The 12,520-nt window shown below is 37.5% G+C and overlaps 1 long non-coding RNA gene across 2 annotated transcripts; it reads right to left on the bottom strand.

Moving 5' to 3' along the window:
* Nucleotides 1-1,010: 1,010 nt before the first annotated feature.
* LOC122803308 lies at nucleotides 1,011-12,310 on the bottom strand. Of its 2 annotated transcripts, XR_006365103.1 has the most exons (3): nucleotides 12,299-12,310; nucleotides 10,039-10,041; nucleotides 1,011-1,213 (listed from the first exon to the last, which is right to left on the bottom strand). It is a non-coding gene; the product is annotated as an uncharacterized LOC122803308 (long non-coding RNA). The 2 variants fall into 2 exon arrangements; XR_006365102.1 differs by lacking the exons at nucleotides 10,039-10,041; nucleotides 12,299-12,310 and adding an exon at nucleotides 7,332-7,343.
* Between the last annotated feature and the right edge of the window lie 210 nt (nucleotides 12,311-12,520).

The raw sequence follows: 12,520 nt of genomic DNA, 5'->3' as shown, positions 1-12,520 counted from the left end.
ACAAATAGTAAATCAACATTCCATAAATTGACAGGATATTTCCTCAAAAATTCCCACAAATCTTTTACTAAATGTGGTATTTCGTCATAAATGTGTTTTAAAAAATGATCCACCGCTGTTCCAAGGGGAAAAGTCTTAGATCTGCTCCCTGATATTATAGGTCTAAACGGGGGATTGGTTATATTTTTGTGGATTTTGGGAATACGAACAATTTGTGCTAATATGGGATGTTCGACCTTAAGAAATCCATATGTATTGCTTGAAATTCTATGATCAATATAAAATTCTTCGATGTTGAAATCTATTTGACGATATGCTATCTGTATTTCGTTTAGTGATGCTATTTCGTAGTTGCCTGAGTTGTATAATAAATCATGGATTATGGTGGCATATTGGGTATTGTCAAATAAAACCATACCCCCCCCCCCTTTGTCTGGTTTCATTACTCGAATATTTTTATTGTTTCTAAATTCCTGTAAAATCATATGTTCACTTTTAGATAAATTGCAATTTAATTTATTTCCCTTAATTTGATTGTGTAACGAGTACATTTGTCTTGAAACTGTTTTGTCATAAACTGACACTGTGGGATGCATAGGGGGCATAAAATAGCTCTTCTTTTTTTAAGTTTTTGTGGAGAAAAGCTGCCTTCCATGTTGTTATCAAATAATATAGCCAAATTTAGTTTACGTGTGTATTTTTTAAACTCTTTAAGAGTATCTACAAGTTTAGGCTTAGTAGTGGGTATGTATTTCATCCCCTTCGAAAACAATTTAAAATGCGACAAATTAATCTCCATGTCAGTATAATTATATATTTTAAAATTTTGATAAGAACAAACAACACCTTCTCTAATAATATGTTGACTTGCAATTAATTCCCTTGAGGGACAGTGTGAAAAACTATCCAAAGCCCTCTGATCTACCAAGTTCTCACAAGTCATTTCTATATTGTAATGAACTCCTACGTCGTTAGTACACTGAATTAAAGGGGTGTCTATGTTGAACCAGGTCGTCTACGAATGATTTAGCACCCGGTTCCCCACGAACGTGCGGTGCACTGCTGGAGAGAGGCGGCCCCCTTCCGTCCGCGCTCCGACCCAGTGACGAGCGGCGCTCCTCGCCGGCCTTGCGGCCGGCTATCCCTGGCCAACCGGAGATCCGTGGCGCTGCGGTATCGTTACGTTTAGGCGGGATTCTGACTTAGAGGCGTACTTGTGAATTTAATAATAAGGTCTGCGGTGATATGTGTTGTAATCCATGTATTTCTCTCCCCATTATTTGTTCCTCGGAGGTCTCCTGTCGCCTCCATTGTCCAAAAAATGGCTTGCTTTATTGTCATGTGATGGTACATCATATTCATTTTTATCATATCTATTCCTGCTGTTTTATTTATTTACATTAGAGTCATTTGTGTCAACGTAATTGCTCCATTTGTAAGCAGTATTGTTTTGATATTGTTTGACATCCCTCTGAAATTTATTACTCTTCCTGTGGTATGCCCCCTTGGTATTATGTTCAGCATTGTTAAACTGTTTCTGATATAATCGCTCCCACTGGGGGAATACTAAGTCATCTTGTATCGTTTTGTTAATATTTTCAACTTCAGCATACAATTTACTAAGCTGACCATCATTGCATTTAATTAATAACTTCATGTATTCAGTGCCAAATGAGTCAAACAAAGTATTAAACTCTGATTTAATATTTTCTGTTAACGCAATGCCCATGGAAACTTTAAAAAACCTAAGTCCCTAAGGCACAACATGAGAATCCATGCATTTCATGAAATATGCATTGTCTAATTTTAAAGAGTTGATATTGTTAAGTTTCTTACCCAATGTATAAATTAAATCTCGAAGGGTACCATGAAAAGGCACAGAATAATTATGTTTGCACTCAGTATTATGGTGAAAATCACAAGAATAGTCCAAGAATCTTTGTAAATAGTCACAATGGTGCAAAGTCGATTTTTCCTGTCTCTCAGATGGAACATGAATATTCCCTGCTGTATGTCCTGAACAATTGTCTTTGGTCATATCAGCGTATGTCCTCTGAGGTAACTGTCGTTTAGATTTTGCTCCTGTCCGTTTGGCCTCATCCTCAGGATCTCCGAAGGTGAAATCAAAAGTGAAATCAGAAAAGCCTAATCTACTGCTGCTTTGTTGCGTGTTAGGAGCCGGTAAATCAATAGGGCTCATCAAACGTTGTGCAGTCCTTTGTCCATTAGGCAGTTCCGAAAGAGTAGGACTCAAATGGGGTGAATGGTCATTGGACTAGCCTCTTTCTGCAAGTATGGGAACCGTTGAAGTGGATTTGTGGGAAACTGAAGTATTAACTTCTCCGCTGCCGAACTTGGCAGACGGTAATGTCTTATTGCGACCCAAATCAGTTAGTAACAATGAAAGATTTTGAATTTTGCTCCTTAAATGAGCCAGCTCAGATTGTACCTTATTCCATTCACCTCTGGATACAGGTGATAATGAAGTAGGTGAAGCGTCTCGATCAGACTCCATGGGGGAACCAACTACTGAACAGCAAAAGAGAAATCCTTTTCAGCGTGGAAACACAACCTGATAAATGACAAAAAACGCTGAACCCCTGTGTCTTGACACGCTCAAGGAACTAGGCAATGATGCGAAAAAATAATGAATAAAACTTTAATAATCCCAAATTGGTTAAGCGCTTTCACTCGCACAATGCGGGCTTCATCAGAACTGAAACATATCAGTACGCCAACACAAATTAAAATAAACTTTTTTGGCGCCAAAATTGTCAGCCAGCATAATTTAAAGTGACAGTGCTGATTACATACAACATGTACAATAAACATGAATAATGATAAAAACATTATGATGTAAAAATTGTGTAAAAACTGTATGATAAATATATAAAACTTTATACACAAATATATGTATTAAAGCATATATTTGATACTTATATAATCATTAATTCCTGGTTCATTAGCGGCATCCGTAAATAACTGACACCAGGTTTCTTTGTAAAACAACAAACTTTTAGGGTAGCCCCCTCTAGGATCAACATTAACACTATCAATAATACCAAATTTAAACTTATGGCCATCACCATATTTTTTGATGTGCTTATAAAGCGCATTCTTCTCATTTTTGGTCCTGATACTGTATAAGTTTGCATAAATTCATTTGTTGAATTTCTGTTCTGTTTTACCAATATAAAATCCAGAACACGCTACGCATTTGGCCAGGTATATTACCCATCTAGTATTACAGTTCCCTTGTTTAAATCTAATAATAGTCTTGCTTAAATTGTCCAAAACAATATTTTCTTCCTCCAAAATTGTGTTACATTGATTACACCTGCCACATTTAGTGGTATGTCTATTGCTTGATGGCTTATAGTCAATTTGTCTTTCCAATAACTTTTTGATATTCTGCCCCAATTCTAGACAATTTAAGCAAGACTATTATTAGATTTAAACAAGGGAACTGTAATACTAGATGGGTAATATACCTGGCCAAATGCGTAGCGTGTTCTGGATTTTATATTAGTAAAACAGAACAGAAATTCAACAAACTAATTTATGCACACTTATACAGTATCAGGACCAAAAATGAGAAGAATGCGCTTTATAAGCAGATCAAAAATATGGTGATGGCCATAAGTTTAAATTTGGTATTATTGATAGTGTTAACATTGATCCTAGAGGGGGCGACCCTAAAAGTTTGTTGTTTTACAAAGAAACCTGGTGTCAGTTATTTACGGATGCCGCTAATGAACCAGGAATTAATGATTATTTAAGTATCAAATATATGCTTTAATACATATATTTTGTGTATAAAGTTTTATGTATTTATCATACAGTTTTTACACAATTTTTACATCATAATGTTTTTATCATTATTCATGTTTATTGTACATGTTGTATGTAATCAGCACTGCCACTTTAAATTATGCTGGCTGACAATTTTGGCGCCAAAAAAGTTTATTTTAATTTGTGTTGGCGTACTGATATGTTTCAGTTCTGATGAAGCTTGCATTGTGCGAGTGAAAGCGCTTAACCAATTTGGGATTATTAAAGTTTTATTCATTATTTTTTTGCATCCTTGCCTAGTTCCTTGAGCATCTCAAGACACAGGGGTTCAGCGTTTTTTGTCATTTATCAGGTTGTGTTTCCACGCTGAAAAGGATTTCTATTTTGCTGTTCAGTAGTTGGTTCCCCCATGGAGTCTGATAGAGACGCTTCACCTACTTCATTATCAGCTCTATCCAGAGGTGAATGGAATAAGGTACAATCTGAGCTGGCTCATTTAAGGAGCGAAATTCAAAAACTTTCATTGTTACTAACTGATTTGGGTCGCAATAAGACATTACCGTCTGCCAAGTTCGGCAGCGGAGAAGTTAATACTTCAGTTTCCCACAAATCCACTTCAGCGGTTCCCATACTTGCAGAAAGAGGCTATTCCAATGACCATTCACCCCATTTGAGTCCTACTCTTTCGGAACTGCCTAATGGACAAAGGACTGCACAACGTTTGATGAGCCCTATTGATTTACCGGCTCCTAACACGCAACGAAGCAGCAGTAGATTAGGCTTTTCTGATTTCACTTTTGATTTCACCTTCAGAAATCCTGAGGATGAGGCCAAACGGACAGGAGCAAAATCTAAACGACAGTTACCTCAGAGGACATACGCTCATATGACCAAAGACAATTGTTCAGGAAATACAGCAGGGAATATTCATGTTCCATCTGAGAGACAGGAAAAATCGACTTTGCACCATTGTGACTATTTACAAAGATTCTTGGACTATTCTTGTGATTTTCACCATAATACTGAGTGCAAACATAATTATTCTGTGCCCTTTCATGGTACCCGTCGAGATTTAATTTATACGTTGGGTAAGAAACTTAACAATATCAACTCTTTAAAATTAGACAATGCATATTTCATGAAATGCATGAATTCTCATGTTGTGCCTATGGGACTTAGGTTTTTTAAAGTTCCCATGGGCATTGCGTTAACAGAAAATATTAAATCAGAGTTTAATACTGTGTTTGACTCATTTGGCACTGAATACATGAAGTTATTAATTAAATGCAATGATGGCCAGCTTAGTAAATTGTATGCTGAAGTTGAAAATATTAACAAAACAATACAAGATGGCTTAGTATTCCCCCAGTGGGAGCGATTATATCAGAAACAGTTTAACAATGCTGAACATAATACCAAGAGGGCATACCACAGGAAGAGTAATAAATTTCAGAGGGATGTCAAACAATATCAAAACAATACTGCTTACAAATGGAGCAATTACGTTGACACAAATGACTCTAATGTAAATAAATATAACAGCAGGAATAGATATGATAAAAATGAATATGATGTACCATCACATGACAATAAAGCAAGCCATTTTTTGGACAATGGAGGCGACAGGAGACCTCTGAGGAACAAAGAATGGGGAGAGAAATACATGGATTACAACACATATCACCGCAGACCTTATTATTAAATTCACAAGTAGAAGGTTTTAACATAGATACCCCTTTAATTCAGTGTACTAACGATGTAGGAGTTCATTACAATATAGAAATGACTTGTGAGAATTTGGTAGATCAGAGGGCTTTGGATAGTTTTTCACACTGTCCCTCAAGGGAATTAATTGCAAGTCAACATATTATTAGAGAAGGTGTTGTTTGTTCTTATCAAAATTTTAAGATATATAATTATACTGACATGGAGATTAATTTGTCGCATTTTAAATTGTTTTCGAAGGGGATGAAATACATACCCACTACTAAGTCTAAACTTGTAGATACTCTTAAAGAGTTTAAAAAATACATACGTAAATTAAATTTGGCTATATTATTTGATAACAACGTGGAAGGCAGCTTTTCTCCACAAAAAACTTTAAAAAAGAAGAGCTATTTTATGCCCCCTATGCGTCCCACAGTGTCAGTTTATGACAAAACAGTTTCATGACAAATGTACTTGTTACACAATCAAATTAAGGGAAATAAATTAAATTGCAATTTATCTAAAAGTGAACATATGATTTTACAGGAATTTAGAAACAATAAAAATATTCGAGTAATGAAACCAGACAAAGGGGGGGTATTGTTTTATTTGACAATACCCAATATGTCACCATAATCCATGATTTATTATACAACTCAGGCAACTACGAAATAGTATCGCTAAACGAAATACAGATAGCATATCGTCAAATAGATTTCAACATCGAAGAATTTTATATTGATCATAGAATTTCAAGCGATACATATGGATTTCTTAAGGTCGAACATCCCATATTAGCACGAATTGTTGGTATTCCCAAAATCCACAAAAATATAACCAATTCCCCGTTTAGACCTATAATATCAGGGAGCAGATTTAAGACTTTTCCCCTTGGAACAGCGGTGGATCATTTTTTAAAACACATTTATGACGAAATACCACATTTAGTAAGAGCAGAGGCAGTGCTGCTAGGTTGGTGCTGAGAAGTGCTGGGGATTGGTGCTAGAGCTGGTGGAGTGGGGGCAGGGTGATCCACTGGGGCTGGCCTACATTGGTGTGCAGTGGGTCATTTAGTGATGTGGTACACATGGATGACATGGACACATTTTGATGATACATATTGAAAATAAAAAAGTAAAATAAAATAAAATAAAAAATATTTTGTTAAAATAAAATAAAAATAAATAAAATAAAATAAAAAAGAGAGAGATAAGGGTTGGGTTGGGAGAAAAAAAGAGATAAAATTAGTACCATCATATGCGACATACAATGCATTAATACAATTATACAACTCTTTTACCTTAATTTTGCATTTAAAATATAACTCCTAAGAGATACACACTATATTAAAAATTGCTGCAAGAAATCCTTGAAATGTGCATATACTGCACATATGAGTGTTCCAGTTATGCAGATTACAGTTTACAGCAGGGCATTTGTGCCACTGGTATAGAGTTGTTAATTTAATGTAAATATTATTGAAGAAATAACAGTACTGTGTAGTTGTAAATTGTAGTATTTGAACCCACAACCTCTGAATGACTAAAGTCTACTATTGGACTGCTACAACTGGTCTGTGCTACAGACTAATGTATGCATACTTGCTTTTACAGTTGAGATATGCGTGCTCAATTTGATACAACTCTATAAAGTCCTAAAAAAGCTATCTTTAACTTTTAATGCTACAGTAACACTTTTCTTCTCTTCTGCTGCATACATGCCACTTACTTCCCTCCGTGTATCTAGTCTAGCTTTATGGGCCCGGACATTGAACTCACAACCCCTGGCAGCTGGGGAAAGAACAGAAAAGAACAGGAGTGCATTATGCATACCAGTCTTACCTATATTAAGCTTTCTAATTCTTACAAGTACTCCCTTTAGTTGATACTTACACAGCTGTGGGATGACCACAGTCCTAAATTTCTCCAACCAATCTCTGAGAGTATCCTTTTTTCTCCTTTGTAGGTAATTAAAGTGATGCCTACATTGCTCTCCAGTGTGCAGGATACCAGTGCACTGGATACAACCTGGGCTAAATTATTCCACACCTCAGACTTGTACAGGGAGTTGGAGTAGTCCATCTGCAGAAGCCTTTGACTGTGATGCTTTACCAGGAGTCCAGTAAATATTCTGGACTCCTGGATATCCCACCTCTGTGCCTTAAACCTGGCACCTTTACCACTAATGCCAGCCATGTCTACCAGCAGAACTCGAGCAATAGAGACTGATGCTTTCCTGCCAATTCCAGTTATCACATTTACTGGGAGTGCACACACCTGAGCAACACATTTGTGCGACAGCAAACGGACAGCAGCACTTTCAAGCAGTGAGGAATTAAATAATTACAATTGGATGGTTAATCTGACACTTGGCCTTAGTTTGAGGGGGTGTTGACTGATGTAGCCTGGAAATATGTATTGGAAATTGGAAGGTAACTGTTAGGTGAGTTATGTTTGCAAACGTGCACTAGGGGCATAAATGTAATGACCTGACACATTTGTTTTTACCTTTATACACTGAGAAAATTAATTTTTATACTGTGGAATTCAAACATAGGCATAAGGGGCAAAACATCGTCTTCCACAGTATTGATTTTTCATCTTTGCCACAGAAAAAGTGCTGCTTATAGTCAGGAATCCTATATAAATACAGGTGACAGTTTGAGTCATTACACGTGTATGTGTGTGACCCAACAAGGTTATTGGACATAGGTCCAGTTGTGTATGCATCTTAGGCAACTATGAAGACCATGCAAGTCCAGATAGCAGAATTCTACTTACAGAAATATAGTGCACGGTATACCCTCATCATACATCTGAAAAGACAATAATGGTGTCTCATCCCTCAGACATATAATTCATATCATATCAATATCTAAAGTGTTTTAAGTGACAGTGAATATAATGGGAGGTGGAATAACAGTAAATGTGTATGGACAATCCTGTATTAGTACCCAGGACCATGTGTATGGCAGTCCTATACTTACACCTGTTGCCACAAGAAAGTTTAAATAACACTTGTCTATATTTCAGTTCATTGCTATAAACTGCCCTGTCACAACAGTAAAAAAAAAAAAAAATAGGTTGCACATCCTACTAGAACCTAGAACCATCTATACTCCAGCCCTACACTTACATCTGTTTCCACAGGACTAGTTACATGACATTCCCTAATTTACTAATCATTCTTAAGGTCTTTGTGTTAACCACCATGCAACACTGCTTAGCGGGTTTGAGCAGTACCCAATAAAATGAATTGAATGTATCCAGTTTCTATTTTTGGCTATCTGGATCCTGTCTGTTTCCTGGGTGGTGCAATTGTCCAGTTTGTACACTGCCATGCTTTACACAAATGAGGTAAACCTAACCAAATCTGCCATTCATTTCCTCTATTCCCATGATTGTGCTAAGAGCTGCATCGCACCCCCCCACCAAAAAATTAAAAAATAAAAAAAAACAGAGAAAAGAAATAACTGACTAGTAGTTGAAATGAGGAAATTCAGTCAATGATATACACATTAGAAAATGATGGTTTGTATGAGAAATGTCTACATAGATCTGGCTTTGAACTCTCACTCCAGTGAGCATTCAGAACACAGGATGGGTGCCTTATGCCTCTTTGCCACACAAACAGCTTTGCAGCAAGGAACTGAAATCATTCTGCACACAACCAACTGCAACATCATCTACAGTGCTATGTAACTATACAACTCAACTATTATTTGTACATGTATTATTCTTGGATGTAGTACACTAAGTGAACACATAACCAGCTATGCTTATCACTTGCAAATATACAGCTCTATCTTACTCTCTGTGTTCTTTGGTCATTCTTCTCTGACCAGTAATCTGAGACATGCAGGCTGCAAGATGTTCTATATCATTGGCCTTAAAATGTGTACGATATTAACTGGAAATACTACCATATTCATTTGCCAACAAATGAAGCGAAAGTTGGATGTTCATGAACACAATCTGTGAATTGTGGACTGCTTACTTACATTAACCTGTGAATTGTGGGCTGCTTACTTACATTTCTAACCTTACATATAACATTTTCTAGGTCTAACCTGATGCACCCAGTGGAAGTAAGGCAGCCTGCAGTGCTGTTGTGTTTTCTGTCACCTAACCAGTAATAATTCACTGTTGTAATTCATTAAAAACAAATACTGAGGGAGTGCCTGCACCATGTTTACATCTCCTACATGGAGCCAAGTATTTGGGATTCAGCAATTCTAATCAGTTTGCACCTCATTTGCATATTCATCATGCTAATAGTCCCTGAATCTACACCATATAAAAAGGCAACCATGTAGCTAGGTAAACTGAAGCACCTTTACCCAGCATATCTAGGAGCCAACCTAGCAGCAAAGCCTCTGCTGCCCCTGCACTTCCTGCCCTCTCAGGTAGCCCTGCCATAGAGGCAGGTCCAGTGGTTCCCTCCGGGAGCAGTGGCAGAGGTGGAGATTTTATCCCCTGCACCAATTTGCCTGGGATGATGCATAGGGTTGTGTGCTGCACTGTTGGTGCATGCCTACACCAGCTGGACAGGCTGCTCTCCCTCATTTTATGTAATATCAGGAGGAGGAGAAGGGGACATCAAGCACTCCAGCCAGTGGTGGAGTGAGGTAACTGTGATGACAGTCCAGTGGGTGAGGACTCGATTCTCACTTTCACCCAGCTTGGCAACCATGGGTTCGGGGTACCCCCACCTTCATGCCAATCATGGTGTCCCCCAATCTTTTGTGTCCATCACCATCCTTGTCTCTTGTCTTGTTTGTCTTGTCTGTCTGCAATTGCTTCCTCACCTACCAAACTTACCTGACCCAGACATTCCTACCTTCCTTCCCCAACATTCCTCTCACTCGCCAAAAAAAAAAAAAAAAAAAAAAAAACACAGGCACCTGTCCCCCAAAAAAACTGTCCCATACATAGCTCTCCATTTCACACACATTTCTTCTTGACACGCTTGATTCAATCCAATTGGCTATACAACATGATTGTGTTGTGGTTAACCCTCCCTCTGGAGGTGACAGTCCAAATTCAGTTAATATTTTCCAGATATGTTCACTTTACACTGTTAAAGTCAACTACCCTCTCAGCCGACGTTCTCTCAGCTGAATACCTGCAAAAAGCTGCAGATGCTATAGCATACCCCATCTCTATCTTAATCAATAGAACCATAACAGAAGCCACCATCCCCTCAATTTGGAAAATATCCTACATTATACTACTCCATAAAGGCAGCACATCTACAGAACTATCTAACTATAGACCGATAGCCATATTGTCACCACTTGCCAAAATCATGGAGAAGTGTGTGCACAAACAACTCCTATACTATCTCATTCAGAATAAACTTCTGACCAACTCACAACATGGTTTTAGACCCCACCACAGTACATCTACTGCCCTCCTCTCTTTTACCAATGTAATTAACCAAAACCAGAATAACAACAAAATATCTTCAGCCTTCTTTCTTGACCTGTCCAAAGCTTTCGATATGGTTAACCATCAGCTACTCATCCACACTCTGAAAACCTTATCCTTAGATAACCAAGCTCTCCAATGGTTCCATGCCTACCTCACTGGTAGATAACAAGCAGTACTATGGCAGAACAAGCTATCTTGCCTGTTACCTAATACCATAGGAGATCCTTAAGGCTCCATATTAGGACCTCTTCTCTTTTCAGTCTTTATTATTGATCTCCATACAGCCATCCCAGATGCTACCTTATTCAATATGCAGATGACTCTACACTAGTATGTCCTGACACCTCTCCAATAAACCTACTATCAACAACCCAGCATATATTCACCATAGTTGAAAACTGGCTCTCTGATTGTAACCTGATCTTAAACCCAAACAAAACCAAACTACTACTTTTCTCTTCAATCCGTAAATCCTCTACAACATTCTTTACCATAAAATCTAACAATGGCACTATCATCTCCCCAGACCCCTATACAAAACTTTTAGGAGTAACTATAGACAACAATCTTAGATTTGACATGCATGTTAACCAAACCATTAACTCCATAAACAAGAAACTTGGGTCACAGTATAGGATAAAATCCTTCCTAACTCCAATGACTAGAGCAACCATTGCCCTCTCGCATCTTCTCTCTACCCTTCTTTATGCCTCTCCCGTGCTTACTAACCTTAGCAAATCTGACCTTAACAAACTCTACAGTTGCTATAATCATATTGCCAGATTTGAAACTGGCATGCCGTATAGGACACACCACTGCCTTAACTTAAAAAACCTTGGCTGGATAGAACTGCCAAGACTCCTCCAGCTTAACCAACTTAGAGAAGCATTTAAAATTGTCAAACAACCAGACAACACCCCTGCACTGAAAAATATAATCATCCCATACATCAATCTAGGCTATCTCTACTCATCAAATAGACTGCTTGTCCAAACAATCAAATCCTATAATTCAGGTGGTGATTCTCTGTTCGCTAATGCCATAGGTAAAATATGGAACTCCCTCCCTCCCAACCTTACACTTACTGTCTCCTTAGCCAAATTCAAAAAGAGTCTAAAACTTCATTTCAAATCACATTGGCTTTGTCCATGCTCCAGCCCTGATTAGCTCATTCCTTTAAACCAGGGTACAAACATCCTCTGGCTCACTTTAGTAGAGAAACTAAACCTTTTAATTATGGAAATTATCTAACTCTATACTTGTTTGACTGAGTCTATTTATAATAGATGCTTTTATATCATTTTGTAAATATTTATCTGAGGTATGGGGCCTGTAATCCCAACAGGATCTATGGATAGAAACTAAACTCATAATCTGTATTTGTCGTATCTTAAGCTAGCATGTTTGAACAAGTCTGTAATAGAATTTCTGTATTTGTTATAGCTATATCTAGCATGTTTGAACAAGTCTGTAATTTTTTTCTCATAAATATTTTACTATATGTAACATTTTTCTGATGTATCTATGTTGGAGCTTTTCTCCCCGTGCCTCCATTGAAAATGGACATGTATCCAGTCGGACTATCCCAG

Source organism: Protopterus annectens, chromosome 5.part1 (genome assembly GCF_019279795.1).
Source record: "Protopterus annectens isolate FY-2018-M chromosome 5.part1, PAN1.0, whole genome shotgun sequence".
Classification (NCBI taxonomy): Eukaryota; Metazoa; Chordata; order Ceratodontiformes; family Protopteridae; genus Protopterus; species Protopterus annectens.
Note: the sequence above shows the minus strand (reverse complement) of the source record. Positions and strands in the feature narration are given on the sequence as shown.